Genomic DNA, 27,588 nt, shown 5'->3' on the forward strand with positions numbered 1-27,588 from the left:
TCAGTTGCATTTCTTTGCAGCAACAGCAAGACAGAAGAAAGAGAAATTAAGGAATTGATCCGATTTACAACTGCACCCAAAACCATAAGATATCTAGGAATTAACCTATCCAAAGAGGCAAAGAATCTGTACTCAGAAAACTAAAAACTACTCATGAAAGAAATTGAGGAAGACAAAAAGAAATGGAAAAACATTCCATGCTCATCGATTGGAAGAACAAATATTGTGAAAATGTCTATGCCATCAAAACAATCTATGCATTTAATACAATCCCTATCAAAATACAATCTTTTTTTTTTTTTCAAAAAATGGAACAAATAATCCTAAAATTTATATGGAACTAGAAAAGACCCTGAATAGCAAAAGGGATGTTGAAAAAGAAAGCCAAAGTTGGTGGCATCACAATTCCAGACTTCAAGCTCTATTACAAAGCAATAATCATCAAGACAGCATGGTACTGGCACAGAAACACACATTGATCAATGGAACAGAATGTAGAGCCCAGAAATGGACCCTCAACTCTATGGTCAAATAATCTTCAGCAAAGGAGGAAAGAATTTCTAATGAAAAAAGACAGTCTCTTCAAAAAATGGTGTTGGGAAAATTGGACAGTCACATGCAAAAGAATGAAACTGGACCATTTCCTTAGACCACACAAAAATAGACTCAAAATGGATGAAAGACCTCAATTGAGAAAAGAATCCATCAAAATCCTTGAGGAAAACACAGGCAGGAACCTCTTCAACCTCAGCCACAGCAGCTTCTTCCTGGAAACATCGCCAAAGTCAAGGGTAACAAGGGCAAAAATGAACTACTGGGCTTCATCAAGATCAAAATGTTTTTCACAGCAAAGGAAACTGTTAACAAAACGAAAAAACAAAGGACAGAAGGGGAGAAAATATTCTCAAATGACATATAAAGGGCTAGTATCCAAAATCTAAAAAGAACTTTTCAAACTCAATACTCAAAGAACAAATAATCCAATCAAGAAATGGGCAGAGGACATGAACAGACATTTCTGCAAAGAAGACATCCAGACAGCCAACAGACACATGAAAAAGTGTTCAACATCACTTAGCATCAGGGAAATACAAATCAAAACCACAATGAGATACCACCTCATGCCAGTCAGAATGGCTAAAATTAACAAGTCAGGAAATGACAGATGCTGGCTAGGATGCAGAGGAAGGGGAACCCTCCTACACTGTTGGGAATGCAAGCTGGTGCAACCACTCTGGAAAACAGCATGGAGGTTCCTCAAAAAGTTTAAAATAAAGCTACCCTACGACCCAGCAATTGTACTACTGGGTCTTTACCCTAAAGATACAAATGTAGTGATCCGAAGGGGCATGTGCACCCAAATGTTTATAGCAGCGATGTCCACAACAGCCAAACTATGGAAAGAACCTAGATGTCCATCAACAGATGAGTGGATAAAGAAGATGTGGTATATATACATAATGGAATACTATGCAGCTATCAAAAGAAATGAAATCTTGCCATTTGCAATGATGTGGATGGAACCAAGGAGTATTATGCTGAGCGAAGTAAGTCTATCAGAGAAAGAGAATTATCATATGAGTATGATATAGTGTCCTTCCTCATCTCTTATTATAGTCTTTGGCTTAAAATCTAATTGATCTGATATAAGGATTGCCACTCCTGCTTTCTTCTGATGTCCATTAGCATGGTAAATTCTTTTCCACCCCCTCACTTTAAATCTGGAGGTGTCTTCGGGCTTAAAATGTGTTTCTTGGAGGCAACATATAGATGGGTTTTGTTTTTTTATCCATTCTGATACCCTGTGTCTTTTGACAGGGGCATTTAGCCCATTCACATTCAGGGTAACTATTGAGAGATATGAATTTAGTGCCATTGTATTGCCTGTAAGGTGACTGTTACTGTATATGGTCTCTGTTCCTTTCTGATCTACCACTTGTAGGCTCTCTCTTTGCTTAGAGGACCCCTTTCAATATTTCCTGTAGAGCTGGTTTGGTATTTGCAAATTCTTTCAGTTGTTGTTTGTCCTGGAAGCTTTTAATCTCTCCTTCTATTTTCAATGATAGCCTAGCTGGATATAGTATTCTTGGCTGCATGTTTTTCTCATTTAGTGCTCTGAAAATATCATGCCAGCTCTTTCTGGCCTGCCAGGTCTCTGTGGATAAGTCAGCTGCCAATCTAATATTTTTACCATTGTATGTTACAGACTTCTTTTCCCGGGCTGCTTTCAGGATTTTCTCTTTGTCACTGAGACTTGTAAATTTTACTATTAGGTGATGGGGTGTGGGCCTATTCTTATTGATTTTGAGGGGCGTTCTCTGAACCTCCTGAATTTTGATGCTCGTTCCCTTTGCCATATTGGGGAAATTCTCCCCAATAATTCTCTCCAGTATACCTTCTGCTCCCCTCTCTCTTTCTTCTTCTTCTGGAATCCCATATCATATGATCTCCCAGATATGAGGAATTTGAGAGGCAGAGTGAGCTATTTGGGGATTAGGGAAGGAAAAAATGAAACATGATGGGATCAGGAGAAAGACAAAGCATAAGAGACTCTTAATCTTACAAAACAGGCTGAGGGTTGTTAGGAGGACGGGGGTGGAGAGGGGAGTGGGGTTATATACATTGGGGAGGGTATGTGATATGGTGAGTGCTGTGAAGTGTGTAAGCCTGAGAATTCACAGACCTGTACCCCTGGTGCAATTAATACATTATTTATTAATAAAAATAATTTAAAAAATCAACTTTGTTGATTACTATTTTCTTCCCTCATTTTTATTATGTGCAGTTAGCCAGCATATAGTACATCATACGTTTTTTATGTAGTTCTCAACAATTCATTAGTTGCATATAATACCCAGTGCTTATCACACCATGTGCCCTCCTTAATACCCATCACCCAGTTACCCCATCTCACCATACCCCTCTCTTCTGTAATCCTCAGTTTTTCTCCCTGGTGTCCAGAGTCTCTCATGGTTTGTCTTCCTCTCTGATTTTTTCCCATTCCATTTTCTCTCCCTTCCCCTATAGTCCTCCGCCCTATTCCTTATGTTTCACATATGAGTGAAACCATATGATAATTATCTTTCTCTTCTTGACTTATTGTATTTAGAATAATCCCCTCCAATTCTATCCATGTCAATGCAAATGGTGGGTATTCATTTTTTCGATAGCTGAGTAATATTCCATTACATATATGTACTACATCTTTATTCATTCATCTGTTGAAGCGCATCTAGGCTCCTTCCACAGTTTGGCTATTGTGGACATTGCTACTATGAACATTGGGTTGCCTGTGCCCCTTCTTTTCACTACGTCTGTATATTTGTGGTAAATACCTAGTAGTGCAATCACTGGTTTGTAGGGTAGCTCTATTTTTTAATAGAACTGGAGAAGATTTTATATCCTGACACTTTACTGAATTCCTGTATAAGTTCTAGCAGTTTTGGAGTGGAGTCTTTTGGGTTTTCCACATATAGTATCATATCATCTGCGGAGAAGATATTTGCAAATGACATTCAGATAAAGGGCTTGTAACCAAGACCTACAAAGAACTTATATAAAGAAGTTATTCTTAAGGTAATTTTTGAAATTGCAATCAGAATTTAAAAGACAGGTAGTGGGGAGCCTGAGTGGCTAACTCAGTTAAGCATCGGTCTTTGGCTCAGGTCATGATACCAGGGTGCTGGGATGGAGCCCCACATTAGGCTTCCTGCTCAGCGGGGTACTTGCTTCTCCCTCTGCCTCCGCCCCTCTCTCCTGCTTCTGCACATGTGCATACTTTTTTTTTTTCTCTCTCTCAAAAACAAATAAATAAAAACTTAAAAAAAAAAAAGAAAGAAAGAAAAGATAGGTGGTAAGTTTAGAAATGGAGACAAGGGGTGCCTGGGTGGCTCAGCCAGTTAGGTGCCTGACTCTTGATTTCAGCTCAGATCATGATCTCATGGTCATGAGATTGAGCCCTGTGTTGGGCTCTGCACTGAACATGCAGCCTGCTCAAGATTCTCTTCCTCTGTCTCACCTTGCTGCTCTCTGTCGAAGAAAAAAAAAAAAGGAAAGAAAGGAAAAGAAGACAAACCCAGAATGAATACAGTCAGTCAGTGCCAGCTCAGGGTGTCATGTCCAAATTCTATTAACTATATGTTGTCAAGAACTAGTCAAGCACAATTAAGAACTAGCCAAGCACAATTAAGGTAAAAAAAAAAAAAAATTAGTCATGCAGATAATTTTCTCATGTGTCCTAAATAACACAGGAGTCACAGGTTAGCAGTGTAGTGATGAGGCTGAAATGCAAATTTCATTCTGAATTATATAAATAAATGAAAAAAAAAAGTGTAAGGAACAGCAGGTCACCTCTGTATTCATACTACAGCAAAAGGAAAAGTGAAAATTGTGCTAATTGGAAAAAAAAATTCCAGGATCATAAAAGGACAAGGCTAAGTTTTACTAATCATCCATACCACTTATCCTCTCAACCCTAACCTAAGTAAAGCTACTATTTAGATTCACAGAAAGGATGGCTCTTATTATCTCCAAAAATGAATTTTTTTAAGTTGTACAAAGCATAGTAAGAGAGAGGGAGTACACTATTCATTCTGACTTCTGTCTCAAGGGAGCAGGATGGATTAACGAAACCGTCTTTGGCAAATGTGTGTTTATGTTACCCCAAACCTAAACGATCTTTCGCTGTTGACAATGTATACCTGGGCTCTCAGTTATTCCTTTGATGGAGTGAGTAATGATGAGCACATCGTTACATATTTCTGAGCCTCAGTGACCTCATCAACTTACTGAGGGTATAACCTAGGTATATTCAACTAAGAGAAATACAACAAGAATCAAAGGCAAAGTGCTTTATTAACCATTGGCAGACTGGTTAGGAGCAAGATTATGCACACAAGCTATAGAGCTGTGAACTAGTAACTTAATCTCTCTGTACCTCAGTTTCCTCATCAGTAAAATGAGGATAATGGTACTACTGATACCACTTTCCTCATATGGTTGTTGTCAGGATTAAATGAATTTATTTAGGTAAAGAAATAGTGTCTGGAATATAGTAAGTACTATCTAAGCATTTGATATTACTACAGATAATGTTGAGAAATCCGACAGAGTTTTTAATACACAACATAAATCCTTTATACTGTAGTGTAAGCACATACTCTGGTTGGTGGAAAAAGATCTAGAAGAAGATTGTTCAGCACAGCAAGAGTGAAAATGATCTCCCAAAAGCTAAGGAAATCATCAAAAAGTTCCCCAGCCTCAATTACCTAAAGCTGTCAATATATTGTATTACAGTGTCCCATAATGACAGCAGTGATTATATTTTGCTAAAAAAGTAACTGTATTACATCAAACACCTTTCAAAGTATATGTAAAATACAGTTATTAACAAGAACCTATATTATGCACATATATAAGTAGTTTTAGAGTAAACAGTTAGCTTCAAAAATATTTCTACATCTTTCTCAATAAAAATCAAGAAAGATACTAGCTAGAAACATGATAAATAAATAGATAAGTAGCCAGAGATAATACATAATAGATACTTGAAAATTCTGAATTGATTCCCATTTTTACCTTAATGATTACTTGGCAGTTTGGACAGACGACCAAGGAAAAAATAAAGATTTATCCACAAATTAAGTTTTAATGGTTCAATCAGCAATAGCCTTGCAAGAAAAAAAATAAAATTCATCAAAGAAGAAACAGGGCAAGTGATTTTAAGGAGGCCTGCAATCATTTTCTTCTACAAATCAGGAAAATTGAAAAGCGACAGGCTATTTAGATTTACAAAAGAAAAAAACTGCATATGGTTATTTTCATACATATTTACAACATTACATGTATTCACAACATACAACATAAATTCATTTCATACATTAAAAAGTATGAAATATGAAATGTCAGGGTTTCCATTTAATTCATACATATATGTATATATGACAAGGTGGTTCACTTTATTACTCTTCTAATAAGGACACTGCAGCAAAAAATATTTCTAACAGCATAGTCATACATCTGATCATAGACTATCTTATGAGGAAGACAAGCTTTTCCTGCTTCTGATGTCATCATAAAACTCAGTGACCTGTAAAGCTAGAAATGACTGGATTCTGTTGCTCTTAGAGTCATGAATCTGGCTGAATCTCTGTGATATCATAAAGCACAAAGCATACATTTTTTTTGAGGTGTACACTCTAGATGTCTTTATGATCCCATTTTCACTGTGTTAACCAATATAATTGTTTTGATCTCAGTAATCAAGTCATTGAAAGGATGTATTTTATGTTTTAAAGACTTGACTATAGAACTTGAATGAATTATGCCAGTTGACTCAAAATAATCCACCCTCAAGTGGTAAATTATAGGATGAATTATCAAAATAAGTAATTTGCCTTTGATACTAGGGAATAGCCAAATATAAAGGGCAGGCACATCATTTAGTGGGCCACAAATATGCTTTGAAAGGTATCTTTTCTATTATCATAAGCACTGTATTTCAATTGGTAACAATCTTGCAATTTTAAATTCCATTAAAATTGTTATGTGATGTTTGAGTTCATTATTTTGAAAGATAGAGTAGCAACAATTGGGGCCTGAAGATTTAGTTTACTCAAGACAGCGTCCATAATTCTGTCAGTATGATTTTGAACAAATCACTTCACTTCCCAAGGCCCCTGGGTGCTTAAGCACTGCCCCCCCCCAAATAAAGCCTAGATGAGATAATAACTTCTAATTTCTGATTCTCAGATTTGCCATCACATTCCAAGCTGCTCACATGTGTATATATTACTAGTGATAATAGATTGGAAAATTCAAAAATAGAACAAAAAAGAAATATGGGGAAAAAAAGCACAAGACTGAATTATTCCATCCATATATACAAACACGTGTTTCCCCACCACCATCAACATAGGAAACTAGCCTAAAATACATATGACTATATGACATAATGTAATCCTCTTAAAAATGAGGATCGCCATCAAGCTTTTTTTCAAGCTGAAATTCATTAATGATGGTCCAAAGTCATTCACATCCTAAAGGAGATTTGAGTCATAAGAAAACAACCCCCACTATTACCTCTACACACATGTACCCTCAAGCCTCAGATGAGTCCCCACTGCCCTTTTGATATTAGATTGTCCCCAACTCACCCTTATTATAGCAACCAGATTCAGACTTAGATGTAAAACAGAAAGTAGGCAGTCCTTAAGAAAGTTGACTCTATTTCTGGGTAATTCTTGGTATAATGTAAACTGTCCTCACTGTTTGTGGTTTGAAAGAAACTGGGTTGGGCTTTAGAAGGCTGGGGTCTGTTGTTCTCAGGATCCTCTGCCCAACCATTTTCAAATGTGTATTCTGTGAACCAATACACCTTCACAAAATCTGATCATCACTCTCCAGGTCTCTGAGGCAATCAGAAAGGGAACAAAAGGCAGAACACAGAAGTCATCGATGTTTTTGTCTTTCAATACATACAAAATGCATGACAGTTCTCTTTATTTTTGAAGCTAATCTTAAGTACTTTTTACAGAAATAGATTTGATTTCTTCAAGCACCTGTGAATATCTTGTGTATAAAATAAATGGGCAGTAGGACCCTAATACCTTGTTTACCATAAATGAGTCTTTCCAGATATACTGTAACAATTAGCACCATATTCTCTCCCTAACACATATTCTTTACATTGCATGACTGCATTAAATTACAACGATATTTTTGAAAGCTAAAATTTTTTGTGGAATTAATAATCTGAAAAATCACCCTTATCCAACTTTAAACTAACCTTTTTGTCTCATTTGGTAACATTACTCATTACTCACCAACCTTACGGAATTCACAGAGAGAGGCAACATTAATAGTTTCTGAAATACTAGTGTGACTTAATTTCTCCAGTAATAGGCTAAAATAGGTGGTTTTAAGAAATGGAAACTTCTTAGATGGAAATTTTTGCTAAGCTGGTATGAAGCTCTTATTAAGACTCTAATACTTACTCTGAAATGCTTATTGCTCTCCAAACGTGTTTGCTTTTTCGTTTCTTTTTTTCCTTTCTTTCTTTTTTTTTTTTTTTTTTTTTTTTTGGTAGACACGGCTTAGAGTCAAGCACTCCATAATTGACGGCTTATGGATGTTTTCTATTGAATCGTTGACCTTGATGGTATGTCACAGCTTGAGAGAATGATCCACAAAACTCCTGTGCCACCACTGAAAGATCATAGCACTATTTGCCATTCATGTCTATGCTCAGAATGGTATTTGATGAATACAAAGTCTTTAAAGATTGTTGGATACATTTACTATTCAGAGTCAAACTGAAGGTTCTTTGGGTTGGTTTTGGGTTTTTTTGTTTGTTTGTTTTTTACATTTTATCCAATACTCTGAGGGAACGTTATTTTTACATTCACAGACATTTAACAGAGTTGAATATACTGTATGTTATTTTCCAGATAATGTAAATGTTGAGGTCTGCTTTTTTCTTTCCTTTTCTTTTTTTTTTCTTTTTTCTTTTTTTTAAGAAAATAGCTTTCGTCTCAGGAATTTGGTTACATTACATTCTTAACACAAACCAAAGCATTCTGAAGGATGTATTCATATTTGCTTTAAATACCAGTAGAAAATGGGTTTTTCAAAGGTGATAATGTATAGCTATTCCTGTGGGCTATTTTTTCTCTATTTTTCCTTTGAATAATACACACAATTTTAAAGACCAGTTGTAGAATTATAAGATTTTAGAGCAAGAAAACCTCTTGAAGTTTCTTTACTCGAACCACATCTTATGACATAGAATTGTTGAGAGTGATATGGCCATGAAATGAATTTTTCTCTGTATTAGTAACTGAGCTGAATGGGGGAGAAAACAAACAAATATTATTAAGAGTGATTACATTTTCACCATAATGTTTAGCAACCTTAGTTCTATCATACCATCATCTCTTTTTTTTCTTTTTTAAAGATTTTTTTTATTTGACAGAGATCACAAGTAGGCATAGAGAAGAGGAAGCAGGCTCCCTGCTGAGCAGAGAGCCCAATGTGGGGCTCCATCCCAGGACTTCTGAGTGAAAGGCAGAGGCTTTAACCCACTGAGCCACCCAGGCACCCCCATCCCATCATCTTAATGGTACTTTTCTCTGTTAGACCCCTGTGAACTGAGCTGCTAATCATTTCTCCCATATTCAATAATTCCTGCTCTAGAACACAGAAAGGTAAAGGTCAGTACCAGTCAAGGAAGAGATATGCAAAATAAGGGTGAATAGCTTGTCAAGAAATTATTTTAGTTGAAATTTGGAAGTAGTAAGTATCAAGAATTCCTACACATGGAAAGAAGAAACCACTGCTCAACCAAAACCTAAATGAGAATTATCTTTACATATTTTGAACCTAATAAACTGGGATTAGTGAATTGGTAACTTAGGTGCAGATATGGAAAGGTGGTCATGGCACGAAGGGGAAAAGCAGCTCTGCTAGCTTGCATTGCCAAAAGCTTGAAGCTCATCACCCTGGTGTCAGTACAGCAAACACAGTGGAAGCTTCTTCCTCTCACCTTCACCTTGTGCACCTTATTCAGGTTACAGGTCACCTTGGGTTACTGCGTCTTCCCTTTGAGATTGCCTTCATCTTTCCATTTAGGAAAAAAAAAGTGTGTCAAAAATGGGGTGGAGGGCACTAAAGGGAGAGAAAAGTTGATGTGGGAATGGAAAGAGAATATCATATTTTTAGCACCAATTCATTTAGAGTCAGCAAGAAATCCTCACCTAAAGTCTTTGTGTATTTTTTGTTTGTTTGTGTTTTACTTCTTTTTTTTTTTTAAAGATTTTATTTATTTATTTGACAGAGAGAAATTACAAGTACACTGAGAGGCAGGCAGAGAGAGAGAGAAGGAAGCAGGCTCCCTGCTGAGCAGAGAGCCCGATGCGGGACTCGATCCCAGGACCCTGAGATCATGACCTGAGCCGAAGGCAGCGGCTTAACCCACTGAGCCACCCAGGTACCCCTGTGTTTTACTTCTTAATTTAATTACATTGACTTCCCTTCCACTACCACTCAGACATTACTACATATCAGCCTGATGACTCCTGACCAGATTCTTGATGGAAATGGTTAGTGGAGCCATTAAAAATACCTTAAAGTAAAAGGAGAAAAAATATCTATCTCATTGTGTGGTAAGGATTTCCTTACTGGTATTCATTAAGCTATCCTTAGAAAATTTTGGTGACTGACTTGCCTAGAGACATGTCTTAAAATTTGTCCTTAATTGTCTCATCTACTGGGTCTCTACAATTGATAATACATGCTGATGACTTGAGTCTGGCAGTAGTTATATTGATGGATGTCTAGCTGTTCATCTTGGTTTATATTTCATATTCCCAGGACAAGCAGCTCCACTGACTCTTCTCATCTGTGCTGCTAACTGTGCCCAGTTCTCTCTCTCTTCCTTCCAGCCTTTCAGCTAAGCATCTTATTCTAAGCATTAAATGGTAAATTCTTTTTTCAATTTCTTTAGTTAAATAGGTTGATTCTTATTTTTACTTTATACCTGGGAAGACATTAGGAATGTGTCTACCTTGGCAGAATGAATAGAAAACCTTCTCTGATTCTTACCTCCCACCAAGGACAGATTACACTAGAAGACAACTTCCAACTTTGGCCATTTATCAACCCATTAACAGAGATCTAATGTGTCAGTTTAAAGAATTTACCAGGAGAAAGACTAGGAAAACACTGTAAAAATAATTACTAGTTCTACCCAAGTACATCCTCGCACACTATTTCTAAGTTCCTTTAGTAGAAACAGAATCCACAAGTAATGTCAATATTTTATTGCACTCCTGTTTCCTTAGAAGTGTGTGTGTGTGTGTGTGTGTGTGTGTGTGCGCACATGCACACATGCATGCACACACTGAGAGGCACTGGGGAACAATACAAAGAATGAATTTACTCACTGTAATAATGGAAAATGTCCTGGGTCTAATCAGTATTCACAGTATTAAAATCAATGATTAGTTATTGAGATGCTCTGGAGAAGAAGAACATATATACAGCCCTTTCATAGAATGATGCAAATCTAATCACCTGCTGACCTCAGAGCAAGAGCTAAACTTTGAGACAGGTGTAGAGCTGATGTCCCCTCACCACACGCCTCAGCGTGGGTGCAGAATGTCGGTATTAAAGTTGATGCCCCACCCCCAAACACTTTGCCTTTCATCACCTAAAGCTCTCAGCCAGAAAGTGGTGACAGAGGCGGCCTGCGTTGTATGTCAACAGATTATCAGGATGGTTAGTAATATTCCCTTGCTAGGAGCCTTTTTAAATCCCTGCATTGGCAATCCTAAAGCTCTGTTGATTTTTGTTACTTGCTGATAAGGCTTTTAATGGCCAAAGCCTGATATATTTTTAGATCTTTTGTCACCATGGGTCTCCTGTCACTCACTGAGGCTGAAATCAGCAGGCTATTAGTTTGCCCAATGTATAATCTGAAGTCCTATGGAACAGGGTTTGCAGCAAGTAGGCCTCCTGATTCTGAAATTTACTTTTGATTTTTATTCATAGAGCACTGTCATTTCTGCCTTTAAAACTAAAGTGAAAACCTATCTGTCTGGAGCTGTGTTAGAACTCTCTTAAGGAAAACATTTTAAAGCATCCTGTTAATTTTCATTACAATGATGTACTGTCTACTTGCTTAACACATCAAATATAATTCAAATATTTCTTAAATTACTGGCTAATTATTTTTTCCTCCTAAAAGTAGTAATTAGAATCTTATTTTATTCAGATTGCAGCACTTCCCTTGAGAACAAGACAAACTTATAGGAAGAAAACATATCTTCAGCACACCAAGAAATACTGGGCCAAAATCCTTTAAATGGTACAATATGGAAACAATCCCTTGTCACTATGAAAATGTTCTTTAACTGAAGCTGCCTGTTAATGGAAATAAATCCCTATCTTTAGTTTCTCACTTTTAACAGTGGCTCTCCCTGATTAAGCAGAAAGTTACAACAAGAGTAGAAAGGAGCATAAAAGAGGAATCTGAAAAGATTTCACTGGGCAGCTGACTGGGAAGGAGCAACTACAAACCTCCAGACAGTAGAAACGAAACATGCAGAAGGTACTCACTCACCAAAGTGAACAGATTGTGAATTTGACACAGGAGATGAACACGTGGTAAAGTTCAGCTTCCATGAAAGTCAAAAAGAGATTTGCTATTCAGTATGCAACTTTTTCTTAAAAAGCATTTTCTAGGCTTTTTAAATTAGAAATTATCAAATTGGAAAAAAAAAAAAAAGAAGACAGGTGGAATAACACTACCCTCAATGGTCTGCATTTAGAAGAAATTTTAAAGACAGGCTTGCCCCAGGGTGGCAGGTGGCAGAGTGAGCAGGACACAGTAGAGACAAAAAGGGTCATTGTGCTGAGATGTAGTGAACAAACCCACGTAGAAAATAATGCATTAATGTGAGGCACAATGAGGTTCTGGAATAAATAACTCGGTTGGATGAAAGAGCACTTTAAATAGAAAGTCCAAACATGATTGGAAGACATTGTGAAATGGGATGAGGATTATACACTCAAATTTCCTGGAAAAATAAGCCAGATAAGAGCCTAAAACACATAATCTTATGCTACTGTACATTGTCTTCCTGTTGTAAAAATATATACTGCCTTTCACCAAAGTTTAACTACTTCTTCCTACAAAACCTGCTTCTTTCCCAGTGGACAGATATTGCACTTTGAAGAACTAAGCCATCCATCTGGCAAAAGCTGAAGAGACACAAAGGGAAAAAACACTGTAGTAACGCTGATGCCTAGGAAGGTGTCATCACAGTAAGTTCTCAGCAAAGGAGTAGACTTCCAATTGAAAGGAAGCAGAGCAGCTAGAGTGGGCAGCCCCGGGAGACACCATCCACTATTCTTGTCGGGGGTCCCATTCTCTCCACTTAGTTCCTGCCACTTTTCAAAGGAATATAATAATTTTTATGTTGGGAATGCTGCACAAACAAACATCTGCCACCCTCAGCATTTGTCTCTGAACCTCAACAGCATGAATTTCCTACCATTTCTTTTCCTGAGCAATTGTACTATGGTTTCTGCCATTTTCATAATAGTAAGATTGCACTTACTAATGATGACTTTGATATTAAAGCTAAAATTAATCTTTGGGGACATTTATTATCTCTAACCCTCCCTCAGTGTTTGACAAAGTAGATTATGGTTATACAGGAAACCTCCCTTTTTGTGGTCACATACTATTTAGTGTCCCATCTGCTTTTATACTTCACTGGTATTTCCTTTGTAACTATTACTTGAAGGACAATAGTTACAGAGGAATACTGAGGAGGTGAGACAACATATATTATGTGAAGGACAACAGTTACAAAGGAATACTGAGGAAGTGAGATAAAATACATTACGTTAGAGAGGTAGGAGGTAGGATATTATGTTAAACTTGTGTTATTTTAACATTTTTTAAAATATATCTGCCCTTGTAAATAACCCAGTATGTAGACAATGGTCACTTTATATGTTTTATGAAACATATAACAAATAAAACATAAACATGCCATTGAAATATCTGAAATCTAATTATAAAACAAAGCATGTAACATGGAATAACTTAAGAACCACTGTAAAGAGGATACATGAGGTCCAAATGTATAACACATAAATTAAGTGCTTCATTATTTAAATTTTGTAATAGTAGAACATCATGAAGACAGGTTTATGTCTAAGATATCCTGGAAGAGATAAAATTTGTACCATATTTTTCAGCAAATGATGTAATAAACTAAGATGTCCAAGAACTTTCTGTTGATAAGAATGGCTTGAGTAAACAAAGTCACTAGTAAAGACATTTAGAGGTAGATTGATCTAACAATTCTTTAAGCCCATTAAGTGTTTCTGAATAAGATTTTCTGGTGTGTTAAATTATACTAGATTGAATATTTGAGTCCCATTCCACTGAACAACTTTAAATAAAGGATTTGCTTTTTAATGAGACATTTGCATTTAATCATAAATTTGCAATGCAACATCTTAAATTGGTTATTTCTATTGGAGTCAGTGCTTTCAGGGCTTTATGCTTATCCTTTAGTAAAGACACAGATTCTTCAAAATATACTTCAAATGGAAAAGATGAGAGGAATACTTATTTATAGAGAAACCTGGGAAATATGGTACTTACATTAGCAAACCCAGAGTTATGTAATAAAAATTTCAAAAATGTTATCACTAAACCATTTACAACAGCTCCAGGAGCCTATTTTTAAAAGAAACACAAAAACAGAAAATTTAGAAAAGTGATTCATAAGCCTGAAGCTATTGATAGAAAAAAGCTGAAGTATGGAGAAACAGATGAGTCAGAAGCAAATTTAGGAGTAGTGCATCAAAGAATGTCTTCAAAATTCATTATTTGTGGGGGACTTTCATCAATGCTGCTATAATAAGCAAAAAGAATAAAAAGTATATTCACATGATCTCAGGATCGTGGGATCGAGCCTTTCATGGGGCTCTGTGCTGGGCATGGAGCCTGCTTAAGATTCTCTCTTCCCCACCCTCTCCCCCTCCCCGACCTCACACACATACATACATATATGCCCACTCTCTCTCTATAAAAAAGAGACAGTTTTTTTTTTTAAGAACTTTTTTTCTATTGCGATGTAATTTGCATATACTAAAATTCTCCCTTTTAAATTGTGCAGCTCAGTACTTTTCTGTATATTCCATCATACAACCAACACTACTATTTTCTACTGAAACACTTTCGTCATCCCCAAAAAGAAACCTCATACCTGTTAGCAGACACTCTCTATTTTCTCCCAATTCCATAACCTTCCAGCCCTGGGCAACCACTAATCTACTTTCAGTCTCTATGACTTTGATATTTTGGACATTTTATATAAATTGAATCATACAATAAATGTTCGTTTCTGAATGGCTGGCTTTTTTTCCCCACTTAGTATGTTTTCAAGGTTCATGCATGTTATAGCATGTATTAGTACTCCATTTCTTTTTTTAATTACCAAATAGTATTCAATAATGACAACTACAAATTGTCTATCCCTTCATCAATTGAGAGACATTTGGGTTGTTTTCAATTTTGGTTACTAGAATGTTGCCATAAACATGTGTACGAGTTTTTATGTGGATATGCATTCATGTCTCTTGGGTATATATCCAGGAGTGGAATTTTCTTGTCTCTTTTTGAATGATAAGAAAACAAACAAATATCATGATATATATTTTAAAACTAAAAGCAAAAAACAAGACAGAAAGAAACTTTACACCAATACAAAGTCCCCACAGTGTTCTAGATTTATAATACTGTACAGTTAAAACTGATATTATGAAATATAGTCTTCAGTCACCGTAGTAGAGTCAACAGATTGTCAAAAGATATTGGATTATTTGCTTACATTATATTTACTCAAGCAAAAATGTTTTAAAGTCTGTAACAATATGATTTAAGGCAAAAAGTAATTGAAAGTAAGCCATTTGAAAAAGTAAAAATATAATCAAAGTTTAACAGATTTCTTTTGTTTAAAATAGTGCCCAGGTTGATAATCTTGTTCAGTGCAAATTGTACTTAATGATGAAACTATTTGACACTTAAGCAAATTTAGATTTGACATAATGGTATTCATGCTATAGTCGTAACGGGTATGTGTGCTGTAAGACCAGTATTTAATCCTGAGTACATAAAATCTGATGATTCCAGTGCATTCAAAGCAAGATACATGAGGAGAAATGTATTGCACATTGCTGTGGATGTTCTCAGATCAAATCTGGCAAAATACAATATTCTTAAGTGGTGTGCAGGATCAAACTTGAAATTATTGTCCATTCAGTTTGTATGATACATAAAAAAAGGAATCATTCAGTCCAATTTAAATTCAATATTTTCAGGGTATTTTTACTCTTTTAAAATAAAAAATTACATATATTTAAGGTTACCCACCTATTCTTTTAGTTACCTTTGGGTTTTGTTTTGTGGTAAGAACGCCTTACATCTATTCTCTTAGCATCCAGTATACAATACAGTATTTTAATCTATAGATACCATGCTATTAGTTACATCTCTCAAACTTATTCAGCCAACATAACTAAAACTTTGTACTCTTTGACCAACATTTCCCCATTCACCTCCCTATCCCTAGTGCTGACTATGGTACCAGAATTGTTCATGACTTCAAACTATAAATTATGTTGGGACATTTTTGGAAAACACTGATTTATTTTTAAGGGATTTATTTTATATCTGAGAAAGTTTACTGGATTCCTTGTTTTTATCAATGTAGATTCCTTTTTTAAAATTAAATTAAATTTTATCTTATCTTATTTTATTTTATTGACAGAGCAAGAGAGCACAAGCAGGGGGAGGAGCAGAGGGAGAGAGAGAAGCATGCTCCCCGCTGACCAGAAAGCCTGATGTGGGGCTAAATCCCAGGATTCTGGGATCAAGACCTGAGCCAAAGGCAGTCAGTCACCCAGGTGACTGAGCCTCCTACGTGCCCCTATCAAAATGGATTCCCAGCAAGCTTGCTAGTAGTTGACTGCTCCTGTCTGCAGAAGGCAGGTGAACGGCTCACCCAGAGGAGCTAGAGCTTCAAATATGACTTACATTTTAACATTGTAAGTGCCTTATGCCTTAAGCTCTTTTACCTCTTTTGCTCTTTTTATCAGTGGTTCTCTACTTTGGCTTCCCATTGGAATCACGTAAGAAGCTATAAAAAAATATGATGCCTGAGTCTCATCTGTGAAGACTCATACTTAATTGGTTTGAGAGTGGCCTGAGCATCAAGATTTTTGAAAAATTACCAAGATGATGCGAATATACAACCCATGGTTGAAAACTACTGCCTTAGCTAAACCCAGCTCTACATTAAGTTCTTCTACCTTCACAGCCAAATGCCACTGAATAATGTCATCCATGAAATTTTATTACAAATCCATGATTTTTGCATGGGGCCTTCAACACTATCAAACCATACTACTCTGATTCTCTGACTCACTCATGTTCTAATAAAGCATGTTTTTAAAATATCTTCACTTGATTCAAACCTTAAGGCCCACTACATGTCTATGCATGATTTGCCTCCTTATTCCTAGAGTAAATGGAGCCATCAAAACTTAATCTTCCAGCTAACAAGCGTTAAATCCTATAATATCACATTCATCTTTCTTTCCTATAATAATGAACTAGTGCTTTCTCCTTATATGTAAGGGAATTTCCTTAACCTTTGCTTTCAATGCATTCAGCCAAACCTGAATTCTCACCCCATGACATCCTATCCTAATTCTGGAGAAGCTTACACTCTGTATTATCAATTGCCTTGTGTATTCAACCACAATTTATCAACTAGATCCTTCACCAACATTTTAATAAGACTTTATTCAACTCATTTTTCCTCTCATAACTCTATCTCTCTTCCTCATCTTATTAAATCCAGTGACCATTTTTACTCTCATGTTACTGAATCTCTTAACAGAGTTACATATTTTTGTTTTCCTTAAAGTTTTCCCTCCTTGGGACACCTGGGTGGCTCAGTCCGTTAAGCGTCTGCCTTTGGCTCAGGGCATGATTCCAGAGTCTGGGATCAAGTTCTGTATCAGGCTCCCTGCTCAGCAGGAAGCCTGCTTCTCCCTCTAACTGCTGCTCCCCTGCTTGTGCCCTCCCTCTCTCTCTGTGACAGAAACAAAATCTTTAAAAAAAAAAAAAAAAAAGATTGCCTTCTCTTGACTTTGAAACGATATTCTCTTGTTTTATCTCCTACCTTTCTGGTCTCCTTTCCCTAAATTTGTACAGGCTCATGCTCCTCTACCAAACCTTTATTTACTGGAGTTATTCAAAGCCCAAGCTTCAGCAGACTCCTCTTGGGACTCTACCCTCTCCTTAGGCAATCACATCTGTGCCAGCAACTTCAATTCCCATCTACATACAAGTGATTCCAAAGTTTATATATCTTGACCAGACATTTACTCTACTAATAAATTTTCTATTTTCACCTTTTAATCTCTAATATCTCAAAATCTGGAAACAATTTCACTTCAGTTGTAAGCTGACAACTTAGCTTGCCAGTTTCATGGATGCTGACATAAGACATGGGATTCCCAGATCTGAGACTAAAGGCTTTATTACTCAAACTAGAAGCAATAGCCAATGGGTCAGTAAATTTGAGCCAGTCTCTCTAATCTCAGCTCCCACAGAGGGACAAAAGGGGCCAGATGACATCTACATAAGCAGTGAACTGTTTTAAGGGGAGAAACCCAAGGCCAAGAACCCAGTATACTCTGGGCAAAGAGCAAACAAATCTACACAGCCTGTGAGTTGAACAGTTACCTGGTAGTCACAGTTTGATCACCCTGACCTATTCAGTAGCCTATTGACTAGCATAAGCTTTGCAATTTGGAACACCCAGCAAGAATGGGAAGAGATGCTCAGGGCTCATGTCAGATGGTCTTTCAGTCATAAAGAGCCTTAAATTCTCTAAAACCCTGGAACACTGGGCTCATCCCAGTTTCTCAAATCCAAGCTTTTCTCTTCCATTGTAGAAGCTTTGAAAGATGGAATTCTATGCCAGAAATTCATTCCTCACTGTGGCAAAATCAAGTGAATTCAAGGTGATTTCTATTTGTCTGAAGAACATGGTATTAAAGTAGAAAAAGTGCTTATACTCTCTTTTGTGAAAATGCCAATGTACAGAAATTTCAGTACATTGAAATTAAATTATTAAATGCTCATCTTGACAATGTACTGTGATGTCTGGTGTCATGTTGAAATCCTACTAATAATGTCCATGAGTTTTTATGCCTTTATTTGTTCTTTGGTTTCAATAAAAAGAGAAGGAAGGAAGGAAGGGCGGGAGGGAGGGAAGGCAAGGGAGGGGAGGGGAGGGGAGGGGAGAAATGTCAAAAAGTGAACTGAGAACTATAGTAGATAAAAGCATAATGCAATGGGGAGAAAGTAAACTGGTTCTATATTGAAAAGCAGTCAGATGAAAATAGGCTATTGATTTAATCTGAAACCCATAATCTTTACCATTAATGTTTATATTTTGTGTCCCTGCATTATAAAAATAACATACTAAACTGTTCCAGACAGGTATCCTCTATTTCTTTCTCTGTTTCCCAAAATATTCATGCCTGTTCCTCACATCATTTCATAAACACATTCCCAATGAACGGCCTAAAAGCTGTGTGGGGAACATCCTGCCATTTTCTCCTTGCTAAAGAAAATCATTCTGCTTCTGAATTTCCTCTGTGGTGTCTCACAGGATAGCTATGCTTTACCCCAGGCTAAGCTGTGGAAATGGATCGTGAGCTTTTCCAACCTACTGTGACTCTTTTTACCCCCTGCCTTAAGTACAGACCCCTGTGTGGCACTGTAAAACTGCACTGAGGCAAGGAATGTTAAGTTAATATACTTAGAAAGACACAACTCAAGGCAGCTTAAAGGAATCCCCTCTAATTATTCTTTTGAATCCATACAAACTGAATCAACAGTTTCCATTTAAAACTTGACTACCCACTATCTTGCCAATGTCTTAACATCTTGTTTGCTGACAATTTGCTTAGCAGTATTCTAGTAAGTTTATTTAATGGTTTAGTTTGTGATTTTTTTTCACTTACAGATGTGTGATTTTTCACTGAGCTCTAAGAATTTCAGTATATGATGTCTTAGGTGTAAAATGTCCCTTTAATTTAATATTTGCTGTCATTTGCACATTTAAAAATAGATCCCCTAATTTTATACTTGTACTTCAACTGTTTTTGCTATCTCCCCATTTTACCTTTTCCTCTAGACTAAAATTGACATTGCCACGCCCACAGAGCATTACATGACTTAACTAGCATTAAGACATAATTAAGAGACTGAATTTGGGGTGCCTGGGTGGCTCAATGGGTTAAAGCCTCTGCCTTCTGCTCAGGTCATGATTCTAGGGTCCTGGGATCGAGCCCTGCATCAGGCTCTCTGCTCCGCGGGGAGCCTGCTTCCTCCTCTCTCTGCTTACTTGTGATTTTTCTCTGTCAAATAAATAAATAAAATTAAAAAAAAAAAGAGACTGAATTCGGTGTTTCTTAGCTTTCTAATATTGGTTCTCTAAAATACAAATTTAGTTATGAGGCTCTGTCCCTGAGGGGAAATACCAGTGACAACCCAATCAGTCTCTGGCAGTTAATTTTCAAGTAGCAGTGGGGTTCTATTGGTTCTGGGCAATTTCTCTGCTGCCAATCAAGAATCTTCCCTTAGATGCATCTTTTATCAAATCCATATAGGGGTAGACTGTTGACTGACAAAACAAGATCTGACTCACTGATAGGATACCAGATCTATGTACCAACAGTGATATATTTGATTAGTGACTTCAAAATGATAGAATTCTCATATTTGAATATTGTGATACTTAACTTATCAAATATACACACTTCTTATCCAATGCTGAGCATATCTTGTTACTTAAAATAGAATGTGTGTTAATGATGAGGTTCCAAGTTCTAGAAAAAAGAGTTAATAAAATGAATTTACTAATGAAAGTTTCCACAGCTGTGATGATGTTAAGGATGACACAGTAATGAGACTTCATAATAATAAGGTCCTGACATCTCTGTTCACAAAGTTCATATTCAGTGGTAATACAACCACATCCACTTTAGAAATGAAGAGATATGGAAGATAATCTGAGGTACACAACATCCACTACAGTAATATCTATTACTCCACAGTATGGGGGCCAAAATGACCCGCAGCACAGAGAATTTTTTGTAGTGAACACGTTTCATATCCAACATTTGAAGCCACATTGAATACATGCATATGGTAAAGATCTATTAATGAAATACCAGCAGTACTCTAATCAAAATAAAACGTCTATTCCTGGGAGCCCCCAAATGATTGCATATACCTCCCATTATAATCATTTAGGATATTGGCAAAAACCATGAGTAATTTATTATAGTTTGTTCTCCCCTTCCCTCTTGCCTCACTTAACTCATGAGGGAAACCGTGTTCAATATTATCTACAAATAATCCCTTTAGCCCATCTTTTCATAAGAGAAAAAATATTTAGAAAGTCTCCATACATACACAATTTGAGACAGATTTCTTTCTATATCAAAAGGCAATGATCTGGTCACAGCACTCAAAAAGTGATATAATTTAGAGGTAACAACAGACAAACTTTACATTAGATGGGACTTCTCACTTTTAATTTGATGTCTTCTAAACCTGGTTTTTGGTGTAACCAAATATTTACTCACTTTTTAAATCATTTTTAAACCTCTATGTTAGTTGGAAAAAACACAATTTTAATTTAATCCTTGCTTGCCAATAAATAGTGGCAAAATACCATTATGTAACTTTGACTATTTCCTGGAATTCTATTTTTATTAAATGCTAAATACTAATCCTACACTTTAACCAAGTTAACTGTATTGTGAAATCAAATGACAGCTTCAGAAATGACCCAGACAAGTATGAATTTAGTGTATGTATTGAGATTCAACATCTGCCACAAAATATCTCTGTGCACATACATGTTTTTAATATATTTATAATGCAATTTCTCTTTAACTATCAAAATTTAGTCTTTAGAAACCCACCAGATCTGTAGGAGAATTGTGCCTTTTATTACAGTAAGTCAATGAATATAATTTAACCATATATTTTATCAGGTTCCTAATCTATATTTTCAACTATTAGAAATTATGAATTATGCTTTACTCTCTCTATATATGTTCTGTAGTATTTAGCAATTTGAGTAATTAAACTTCCCCATAGTTATGATAGCAATGATCTTAATAAAATAATTCTGTGTAATACTCTGTTATATAGTGCACAATTAATAGTAACCCAAAGTCATTGTGCTATGCCCCAAAGGTTTATGTAGATCTTAGTGAATTAGCTCATTTGTGTTTTCTTTGTGGCCCTCTCCATGTGTCTATGAGGCCAGTTTGGGACAGAATGAAAGCCATTATGCTGGAATCAAAATAACTCATGCCTCCAGTTTTAGGACATTCCTAGGATACATACATCATGCCTGGGGTCCTCTTTCCTTAGACGTATTCTTCCCAAAGAGGTTTCAGTCTTTTTTTTTTTTTAAGATTTTATTTATTTATTTGACACAGACAGACAGAGAATCACAAGTAGGCACAGAGAGAATTTATTAAATTCAAATAACTTCGTCTTTTATACTCCATAGAAGATTACACCAAATAGGAGTATTATATTGATTTAACATTTTTTTGACCATCGTCATATGGCTAGCTATGTTCCCACCTCTAGAAACCTTGAAATAAAACACCCTTACTTTTATAAAACTTTATGTTCCATACTATATAGGAGCACATTCGTGCACCCCAAAACAATCTTTCATCAGACTTTCCCTAATTAGGTACTTAGTCACTATCGCCTATACAAAAATCTCTGCATACTATAACCAGTATTTTTTTTAATTTATTTTTTATTTTCAGCATAACAGTATTCATTCAGAGAGAGCCCGTTGTGGGGCTTGTTCCCAGGACCCTGAGATCATGACTGAGCTGAAGGCAGAGGTTTAACCCACTGAGCCACCCGGGTGCTCCAAAAAGGTTTCAGTCTTCTTATAAGAAAGATTTCTGATATGTCTTTTCCATCAATAACAGCTACTTTGGGGTACCAGATAAGCTTACATTAAACTTTGCCATGTGACCTTGAGATAATCATCTTAAATTATGGAGCTTCATTTTAACATGAAATCATAGTAATACATGATTCTCAATCCTTTTTTATTAAATTCAAATAACTTCGTCTTTTATACTCCATAGAAGATTACACCAAATAGGAGTATTATATTGATTTAACATTTTTTTGACCATCGTCATATGGCTAGCTATGTTCCCACCTCTAGAAACCTTGAAATAAAACACCCTTACTTTTATAAAACTTTATGTTCCATACTATATAGGAGCACATTCGTGCACCCCAAAACAATCTTTCATCAGACTTTCCCTAATTAGGTACTTAGTCACTATCGCCTATACAAAAATCTCTGCATACTATAACCAGTATTTTTTTTAATTTATTTTTTATTTTCAGCATAACAGTATTCATTATTTTTTCACCACACCCAGTGCTCCATGCAATCCGTGCCCTCTATAATACCCACCACCTGGTACCCCAACCTCCCACCCCCTGCCCCTTCAAAACCCTCGGATTGTTTTTCAGAGTCCATAGTCTCTCATGATTCACCTCCCCTTCCAATTTCCCCCAACTCCCTTCTCCTCTCTATCTTCCCATGTCCTCCATGCTATTTGTTATGCTCCACAAATAAGTGAAACCATATGATAATTGACTCTCTCTGCTTGACTTATTTCACTCAGCATAATCTCTTCCAGTCCCGTCCATGTTGCTACAAAAGTTGGGTATTCGTCCTTTCTGATGGAGGCATAATACTCCATAGTGTATATGGACCACATCTTCCTTATCCATTCATCCGTTGAAGGGCATCTTGGTTCTTTCCACAGTTTGGCGACCGTGGCCATGGCTGCTATAAACATTGGGGTACAGATGGCCCTTCTTTTCACGACTTCTGTATCTTTGGGGTAAATACCCAGTAGTGCAATAGCAGGGTCATAGGGAAGTTCTATTTTTACATTCTTGAGGAATCTCCACACTGTTCTCCAAAGAGGCTGCACCAACTTGCATTCCGACCAACAGTCTAAGAGGATTCCCCTTTCTCCACATCCCCTCCAACACATGTTGTTTCCTGTCTGTCTAATTTTGGCCATTCTAACTGGTATAAGGTGATATCTCAATATAGTTTTAATTTTAATCTCCCTGATGGCTAGTGATGATGAACATTTTTTCATGTCTCTGATAGCTATTTGTATGTCTACACTGGAGAAGTGTCTGTCCATATCTTCTGCCCATGTTTTGATATGATTGTCTGTTTTGTGTGTGTTGAGTTTGAGGAGTTCATTATAGATCCTGGATATCAACCTTTTGTCTGTACTGTCATTTGCAAATATCTTCTCCCATTCCGTGGGTTGCCTCTTTGTTTTCTTGACTGTTTCCTTTGCTGTGCAGAAGCTTTTGATTTTGATGAAGTCCCAAAAGTTCATCTTCTCTTTTGTTTCCTTTGCCTTTGGAAACATATCTTGAAAGAAGTTGCTGTGGCTGATATCAAAGAGATTACTGCCTATGTTCTCCTCTAGGATTCTGATGGATTCCTGTCTCACATTGAGGTCTTTTATCCATTTTGAGTTTATCTTTGTGTACGGTGTAAGAGAATGGTCGAGTTTCATTCTTCTACATATAGGTGCCCAGTTTTCCCAGCACCATTTATTGAAGAGACTGTCTTTTTTCCACTGCATATTTTTTCCTGTTTTGTCGAAGATTATTTGACCATAGAGTTGAGGGTCCATATCTGGGCTCTCTACTCGGTTCCACTGGTCTATGTGTCTGTTTTTATGCCAGTACCATGCTGTCAAACTACTAGAACTCATATAACAATTCAGCAACGTGGCAGGATACAAAGTCAATGTACAGAAATCAGTTGCTTTCTTATATACTAATAATAAAAATACAGAAAGAGAAATTAGAGAATCGATTCCATTTACTATAGCACCAAGAACCATAAAATACCTGGGAATAAACCTAACCAAAGAGGTAAAGGATCTGTACTCGAGGAATTACAGAACACTCATGAAAGAAATTGAAAAAGACACAAAAAGATGGAAGACCATTCCATGCTCTTGGATCGGAAGAATAAACATTATTAAAATGTCTATACTGCCTAGAGCAATCTGTACTTTTAATGCTATTCTGATCAAAATTCCATTGGGATTCTTCAAAGAGCTGGAGCAAATAATTCTAAAATTTGTATGGAATCAGAAGAGACACCGAATCGCTAAGGAAATGTTGAAAAACAAAAATAAAACAGGGGGCATCACATTACCTGATTTCAAGCTTTACTATAACCAGTATTTCTTAATAGTCTTTCTTGAGTAGAAAAGATAACTTCAGACATCATTTTGAACAACCTAAGCGAAATAAGAATAAATAAAAATAAATAAACAAAATGTTTATGAAACAATCACCATTGGTATAAAAAGAAGCCAGGCCAAATCTGTTTGAATTCTAGAGTAATAGGTTTAGGTTTTCATTTAGCAACAACCAAAATTTCACATGTCAAAACATCAGTAAATAAAATCCCTAGTTACATATCAACTTGAATTTGCAGAACTACATTATAGTAGAATGACACTCAGATCCATTTTATAAATATTTTTAATATTTCAAAGACGACTATAAGAACATTATTAGTCTACTGAATTTTAAATGATTGACCAGCCATCTTATTTCCACTTACCACAACTTACACATCTTCTGCTTGCTGACAGCTTATACTTTGGAATGGTTGGTTATGAATTACTCTCAAGCAATTGAGCAGTCTAATCCTAAGATGCTCTTCTACCCTTTTTTCCCTCATGATGAAGCATTCTATTCCTCTTGGGCCTCTTTATAAAATTTTTATTTTTCCTATATTTTCCCCTATTATTTCTCTCACTCATGTAGTGTGGAAAAAACAGTTATCAAAGAAAGCTCAGTGTTCCTTGAGGGGCAAAGGATATTTCATTGATCATGATTTAACATTTATAGTCTAAAGACACTAAATATGTGTTGCCAGGAAACCTCCCCACAGTTATTAGACCCTTCTTATGGCTTAATAGGTAGTTATCAGATGTCAAAGGAAAACTAAGACAGAAAACATGTTTAAAAAAGAATAGGGATTGTTTTACTATTTGAAAGCAAAATTTGAGGAATTTACACCCAAAAAATGACTTAGCTCTAAAACACTTTTTTTTTAAAAAATATGCAATGAAGATAAATCAACTGTTCTGTGGGGGGGGGGTCATAACCCCATTACATATAATGGTACTTAGTACCGTAGTAATATGTAATAATATGTAATATGTAATAATACTTATTATTATTTAATAATATGTATTATATTCCAGATAATTTATATATAGTATTTATTTCATTCATACATATTTATATTTGTCTTATTTATATCAATATATAATAGTTATAGACTAAGAAATGAAAATGCAAAGAGGTAATCACATTGAATAGCCTACATTAGAATGTAGTAAAAGCTGCCTCACATTGACAGCCCTGTAATACATGGTATACCCTATTTGTAAAATAGAATGGATCCCAGCAGGAAAAGAAAAAATGGAAGAGAAAGATGCACAATAGGCAAAATCTTGCACATAACCTTAAAGAGAGAAGCAAATCCTTCATATGGAATCCAAGAGGGAGAAAAATTGTATTTCCCTTCACAGAAAGTGCTATTAACCTCAGACTGCAGATGAGGACCTGAAGAAAATGTGGAAAGGTGCTAGCTCAGCCATCAGATTGGTGGAGGAGATATGTGGGCGTCTCACTGATAGTACACTAAGCAAAGCCACGTGCCATATTTGGGAGTTTTCCAAAAGACAAGCAATGTTGACTCTTTTATCGTATCTATAACTTAGAATTTTTCAAACTCTCACAAATTCTCAAGTGTTAACTAGTAGAGATAGCACCAGAAACTACAGCTTCTACTTACCAAAAAAAAAAGTGCCAAATCTCAGAATGTAGTTAAGTGTAAAGTCCTCACTGACAACAAATGAAGAAAATGCATTCCCTTTAAGTCCTGAGTTGAAGATCTCAAGGAGGATCATTCCAGGATTTTCAGAAAATTAGCTCCAGGACCCCTCAGAACTGAGTTCTTCCAGCTTGTAAAATCTTAAGAACTAAAATATATTTAAATATGTAAATATAAATATATAGAAATATACATACAGCTAAATTTATATGTAGGCTTATAAAAGGAAATGCTTGTAAGTTCATTGCATAGCAGCTTTATTCTCACCTACGAGGCTCTCAAAAAGAGAGGAAAATGAGACGCTTAAAAAGTTAGGTACTGGCTCCCAAGAAGCTGTTACAGTAGATTTATGTATCAAATAACTTCGTTAGGCAAGACAGCTGCTAACTATTCTGAAAACTCTACAAATGTGCCTATGTGCACATTCTCCTTTAAAATCTTAGCAGAATTTTGCTAAGTGGCTTAAAAAATGTAATTCTAAAGGAGAGCTTTCAAATATTTTGAGCATTTGATTAATTCCAAAGGCTGCACATGCTTTATCCAAAATAATACTTAAATTATATTTTGTAGTGAATGCATCAAGTGTCATTAGTTTCTTTTTCCTGTAAACTTTCATAGGATCTATTTTTAATGACCCTGCTCATAAAAAAAAAAAAAAAGGTTCCTTCATGACTGATAAGAGTATTATCACTATGAATAAAGAGATTCCTTAAGTACTTAAACCTATCCCTAAATTTGCCAAGTGCTTATTACAAACTGCTTTAGTCATTGCTTTTCTTAGGAATCAACCTTTTGTTGTTGCTATTATTACTACTGTTATATACTGTTATAGAGGTGGCAGTCATTATTGTTCCAGTTCTTATAAACAAAAAGGCATGGAGAAGGAAAACACAGGTGGGGGATGGACTTCTGCTTTTCTGTGAATTTTGCTCCTCTTCCCCACTACTTTCTTTTTATTTAT

At 36.0% G+C, this 27,588-nt stretch overlaps 1 long non-coding RNA gene across 1 annotated transcript in view; it reads right to left on the reverse strand.

The window, feature by feature from the left end:
- The window catches only part of LOC309848552, an 80,318-nt gene extending 70,695 nt beyond the window's left edge, over window positions 1–9,623 (reverse strand). Inside the window, exon 1 of the long non-coding RNA XR_014303121.1 lies at window positions 9,542–9,623. This is a non-coding gene — a long non-coding RNA (uncharacterized lncRNA). The remainder of the gene's footprint in view (window positions 1–9,541) is intronic.
- Between the last annotated feature and the right edge of the window lie 17,965 nt (window positions 9,624–27,588).

This window comes from Mustela nivalis (genome assembly GCF_964662115.1).
Source record: "Mustela nivalis genome assembly, chromosome: 15".
NCBI classification, from domain to species: Eukaryota; Metazoa; Chordata; class Mammalia; order Carnivora; family Mustelidae; genus Mustela; species Mustela nivalis.